This window comes from Phoca vitulina, unplaced genomic scaffold (genome assembly GCF_004348235.1).
Source record: "Phoca vitulina isolate PV1807 unplaced genomic scaffold, GSC_HSeal_1.0 scaffold10, whole genome shotgun sequence".
NCBI classification, from domain to species: domain Eukaryota; kingdom Metazoa; phylum Chordata; class Mammalia; order Carnivora; family Phocidae; genus Phoca; species Phoca vitulina.
The window spans coordinates 27,562,937-27,568,936 of record NW_022589713.1 but is presented as its reverse complement, the minus strand read 5'-3'; the positions used below and the strand labels follow the sequence as shown (position 1 = coordinate 27,568,936).

The 6,000-nt window shown below is 41.2% G+C and overlaps 1 protein-coding gene across 2 annotated transcripts in view; it reads right to left on the bottom strand.

Moving 5' to 3' along the window:
• PLCL2 (phospholipase C like 2) overlaps positions 1-6,000 on the bottom strand; it is a 188,510-nt gene that overhangs the window by 131,097 nt on the left and 51,413 nt on the right. The gene's annotated exons all lie outside the window — the stretch shown is intronic.

Here is a 6,000-nt window from a genome sequence, read left to right as displayed (position 1 = left end):
TTTAGTACTGTGGGTCAACACTCTATAATCTTTGGTCTTGTTCTGATTTCCTCTACCGTAGTCAAGAGAATGGGCTATTTTGGGCATTCTGTGTAGAAAGGAACCTATGAATATACAAAGATTAGAGCCATCATCCACCTGAAAAGTCATTTCAACATGAATTAATATTTCAAAGAAGAAAAGATAACTCTGAGTTGATGAAATGCAAATTGCAATCACGTAAACCATGGGCAATATTTTATGACCTTAATTTTCTCATACATTGGATTCTTTTGACCACGTATAATAATATCAAAATCCTCAGAAATTCCAATATTTCTAAATCAAATCTCTGAGACTGCCTCCCTACACAAACTGCATAAAAATTCTTTGCTGGATGGGGGGGTGGGGTGGGGCAGGATCCTGATTTTTGCTTTCAGAAAAAAAATTTTTTTTAACTTTTTTCTTTAATGATTGGAAACTAAAAAGGTAGATTCCCACCTCACATCTTACACGAAAAAATCCTGATTAGTTAAGTATTTAAAGGTAGAAAATGAAAGTAAATATGAATATTTATACAAATTCCAATATTTATGTAACCCAGGGTTGAGGAAGGACTTTATGGACACTAAACTAAAGGCAGAAAGCATGAACAAAACATTTTATTACAGGGACGCCTGGGTGGCTCAGTTGGTTAAGCGTCTGCCTTTGGCTCAGGTCATGATCCCAGGGTGTCGGGATCGAGTCCCACATGGGGCTCCCTGCTCAGTGGGGAGCCTGCTTCTCCCTCTGCCTGCTGCTTCCCCTGCTATGCTTTCTCTCTCTCTCTCTGACAAATAAATAAATTAATAAAAAAAAAAACATTTTATTACATTTAAACACAATGTTTCTGCTCAATGAAACAACAAAAGTAAGCAGAATAACAAATCAGAGGAACATTACAACAAATAGGGCAACATATATAAAAGACAAAGCGTTAAATATTTATGGAACCCCTAGAAATCAAAAAGATAAACAGTTGAAGAGAAAAATAAACAAAAAACATGAATATTGCAATTTGTAGAAATATAATTCATACATATACATGAAAAAATTTCCAGCTCACCAGTACTCACAGAAACAAATTAAAACGGAGGAAAGGTAAGTATTGTCTGCTTATTAGATTGGTATCCATTCACACTGATGGTGACACCCAGTGAAGGAGATGCTATGGGGAACCGGCAGCGTCCTAATTACCAGCAGACCTGTAAATTGGTAAAGCCTCTAGGGAAGCGATTTGACTACATTATTAAAAGATTTAAAAATCTCATTTCCTTTGACTCAGCAATTCCACTTCCAGGGTTTAATCAAAAGAAACAATACGGGGGCACCTGGCTGGCTCGGTCAGAAAAGCAAGCGACTCTTGATCTTGGGGTCGTGAGTTCGAGCCCCATGTTGGGTGCAGAGATTACTTAAATAAATAAAACTTAAAAAAAGAAACAATAGGGAAGGTTCATAAAGAGGTATGTATTAAATGCACTGTTTATAGTTCTTTTTTAACTGAACACCCAGGGGACCGTGTCTCTGCCTCCACACCTACGTCCAGCAATCGCCCCTCACTTGGATTACTGCAACAGCTCCCTACATAGCATCCCACCGCTTTCCAGTTCATTCTCCACCTGGCAGTCCAAATGAGACTTTAAAAACACAAGACTTCACACCCCTCGTAAAAGCCTCCAGTGGCCTCCCTGCTAAGTCCCAATTCCTTACCGCTTACAAAGAGTTGTGGATATTCTGACCCCTGGTTACCTTGCTGGCCTCCTCTTCCCCACTCTCCCTCAGACACTTGGAAGTTCCTCCAGTGGACCAGATGGTCTCTAGGCTTGCTGCTGTCTCCTCTCCTAGAGCAAGGTCCCTACACTATTCCACCCCATAGCTAACTTAAAGACCTCAAACCCATTCTTCCGCAGGCCCTTCCTCAGGGCAAACCTCTCCTGCCTCTCCCACATTCGAGTGGGATGTAGCTCCTAGGCACAACACTGCCACAGCGCCCTGCGCTTATCCAGTGACAGCACTGAACGCACTCGATTGGAACTGTGGGTCACTTAGTTGGCTGGCATCTCGGGGCACCTTTATCACCACTTGGCCTTTTCCGAGGACACAGAAGTCCGCATGTGCAGCAGCTCCCTCCTTCATCCGCGGACCACAACCCCAACATCTCTTTGACACCCGCTCAACTCTTTCACAATACATACACCTGGGCGTAGCTGCCTGAGACAGACGTACTGAAGCTGCACATTTTTAGACCATTTTTGTGGTTCTTGGGTCCTTCCTTATGAGTTCCCCTTTAAGCAGTATCAGATGGGATGTTAGTTGTTTTGGAAACAGAGATCCTACATAATTTCTTTTATTCTTTTTTCTAGGACAAACTATTCATCAGATGAATAGAGCACAGCATATGAGGACAGATTTCTCAAATCAAGAAGAGAATTTAAAAACCAGTTCCTTCATTCCGGATCCTTTGGTAATAATCAAAGATGAAAAGCAACCTGAATGTCCCTCAAGAGGAAACTAGTTAAATAAATTATACACCAATACAGTGCAGTACTGTGCAGCCATAAGCTTGAGAATCTCTTCCTATACTGACTTGGACGGTATCAGGAAGTAGTGTGAGGTGAAAAAAGCAAAGTGATGAACGATATTATAATTCACTGCTATGTGTCTGAAAAGGGCAGGCACATGCATCAGGTATCTCTGCGAGAATACACTTGTGAGGAGGGGAACTGAGGGGCAGGGGCCAGGATGGAGAGAGACTTGTCCCTGGCTAACCTTACTGCTCAGCCTTGTTAGTGTGCTACGTATTTCCGTGACGGCTTACTATGGATTCCTATTTAACTAAGTAGGTATGACTGTTTGACAAAACTCTTCATATGAGAAGCACAAAGGCTAATTTTAACATATCCCTCCCCCTCCCACATACAAAAACTCCTTACAATTTCCAGTGCTCTGGACGAAGGCTGCCAAGTGGCAGCAGTGGCCCCATCGTTGCTGCCACGTAATTGAAGTACATCTCAGAGGAGGGCTATGGCCTTCTGTCTTGGGTCTGTTCTGCTCCTCTTTCTCAGTCCTTCATCCCAGAATGTCCTGAGCAGCCGCTACTATAAAATACTCCCCCTGTCTAACAGTACTTAAGTATATTCCATTTTCTTAGAGGCAATGTGAAACTAGTAAGATTTCTTCCCACAAAGTGGTGCTGAAATCAACCTTAAAGGAAAAGTAGAACTATGAATTTGTACAGCCAAATAGCACTAACTACAAATTCTGCTTTTGTGGCCCATATTACCATTAAAAAAAAAAAAAAATGGACAGACCAAGGAAAACAAGGAAAGGAAGAAACAAAGAGGGAGGAAAAAACCCCTTCATTCCAATGGGCTTTTCCTTTGACTTGGGACAGCCAACATGGCAGGACAGAGTGGGTTGATTTCCCTTGGAAATCAGTACTACGTTATAGATTCTGTCTACAACTATTAAGTTGTTAAGTCATACCTCAGAGTGGTCTTTCGTACAACTTGAAGATACGTGCTATGCTCTAGATCTCCTATATATCCTGGTGCCAACCAAGTATTATGCTCACCCCATATAAACCAGCATATGACTATGGAGAGAAGGTCCTTTCCCAAAGGAGAACTTCAATGGACAGAGAAAATTCAGCAGAAACTCCAAAATAATAATAACCGTGAAACATCTTACTTCTTATCTTCATGCAAAAATGAAAACAAATACCTACAAAATAAAATTGCTGAATTTAATTACCAAGTTTTTTTTTTAAAAGATACCATTATTAATTCAATATTATCCAAAACATGGGAGAGAAAATAACGAGAATTCCAAAAATTCTTAAGTGAGAAGAGAAAAATTCAGTCCAGTTATCTTATAAAACCATCAGTTGAAATAATATTCATAAGTTGTGAATACCACAAAAGGATGTTACTAACATGAAATAAAGACAGATCTGGAAAACTCAGTCGTTCAAGACATCACATACACTTACAGCTGATCCTACATAAACCAACTAGCAGAATGAGTATCAAATCCAGGTCTAATAAATGTATATATGCATTCAGATTCAACTTAAAAATTACATGAGATGTTCTTTTTTTTTTAATGTTTATTTTTTTTTTTAAAGATTTTGTTTATTCATCAGAGACAGAAAGAGAGGCAGAGGGAGAAGTAGGCTCCCTGCTGAGCAGGGAGCCTGATGCGGGACTCGATCCCAGGACCCTGGGATCATGACCTGAGCCGAAGGCAGACGCTTAACCATCTGAGCCACCCAGGCGCCCGAGATGTTCTTTTTTTAAGATTATTTATTTATTTATTTATTTGAAGAGAGAGAGAGAGAGAGAGCACAAGTGGGGAGAGTGGCAGAAGGAGAGAAAAAACATCAAGCACACTCCATGCTGCCGAGCATGGAGTCAGAAGCGGGGCTCGATCTCATTACCTCGAGATCATGACCTGAGCTGAAATCAAGAGTTGGACACTCAACTGACTGAGCCACCCAGGTGCCCCCATGAGAGGTTATTCTATATCAGAATTTACTCTAGGTTTTACACTATACACGATACTTTCATACCCAGCATCTCATCTAATCCTTAAAATAACCTCATCAGGCAGGTATTATTAGTCTCCTGTTGCAAAGGAGAAAACAGAGCCAAAAAAACACTGGAGACTTAGCTGGGGTCACTCAGGTAAAAAGTGACAGTACGAGGCCTGTTACCTGGATGCTCAGCCTCTAAGACCATGGTTTGTCTCTTTAATGTCAACAGATGTTAATGAAAGTGCATTTTGACAGAACAGTGAGAATGCAACTAGGTTATTCTATCTGTTGACACAGAAAGACTGTACTTAAATTGTTTTTATAGGAACAGAACTTTTATGTACTTCTAAGTGAGAGAAGCAAATGAGTAAGGAAGACAAAAAATGACTAAAAAGAGATCAACCAAAAAATAATAAGCACCATTTAATGGTTCCTCTCTGATCATATATATCTTTTTCTAAATTTAAGTCAATTAAATGTAGCCACTAGTTTTTGCACTGACATATGTGTCGGACATGGATCTAAGTACAAACTGGATTCCTACCCTCAGAGATCTCATAAGCTAGCCCGAAGAGCCAAGCCTGCAAATACAAAATTACCCAATAATTTCATGCATATTAGAGTGAAAAAAACGGCAATCCGGAGGAAGAAGGGAGTGCATCTCCCTGGGCAAGGGGCTCAGGGAGGAAGGACTCTGCTGAGGATGTGCCATCTGGGTGGGGGGCTGGGAACTAGCCAAGAGGAAGAGAATTCCAAGCAGACGCATTAATGTAAAGATACAGGCCCTACACCACCACCTGCAGTCACAGATGAAAGAGTACAGGCTGACTTGACCAGAATATACACCTCAGAAAATGGGATACTCAAATGCACACTGGAGGTGAGCAAAAAAGGAGATAAAGATGGCTCCGAGATTTCTTGCTTGGGTCATAAAACAACCATTAACAACCCAGGAACGACTGGAGGAGGAGGAGACTTAGGGAGACAGTCTTCACATCTGGGACATGCTGAGTTTCAGGAGCATTCCACGTGGCATAAGAAAGCAAGTGAGTCAAGTTTAGGAGAGACAACAAGGTTCACAGATCGGAGAAGCAGTCCCTCAGGGAGTTTCCAGAACTCTAGGTTTACAACTCTAGGTTCAACTCTCTTAGAAATGAACAGAGGCTGACGAAGCTGCATCAAAAGAAAAAAACACTGAACTATGGTAAAAGCCCTAGGAGTTTAAGCAAACAGCACATTATAGCGCTCTTATTTACAGCAGTCCTGATCAAAACAAGGAGATATGATCAGCAAAGGTCCTATTCATACAGTTGTTGGACCACAGATCTACAGATAGAATAAATAACAATTAGGAGACTGTTCAACACAGCTCTTCCCAGCACTGGCTCTTCCCTGCCGTAGTCGAGGGAGGGCCATTGCTTTCTCTCAGCCGCAAGTATCTGTGCACT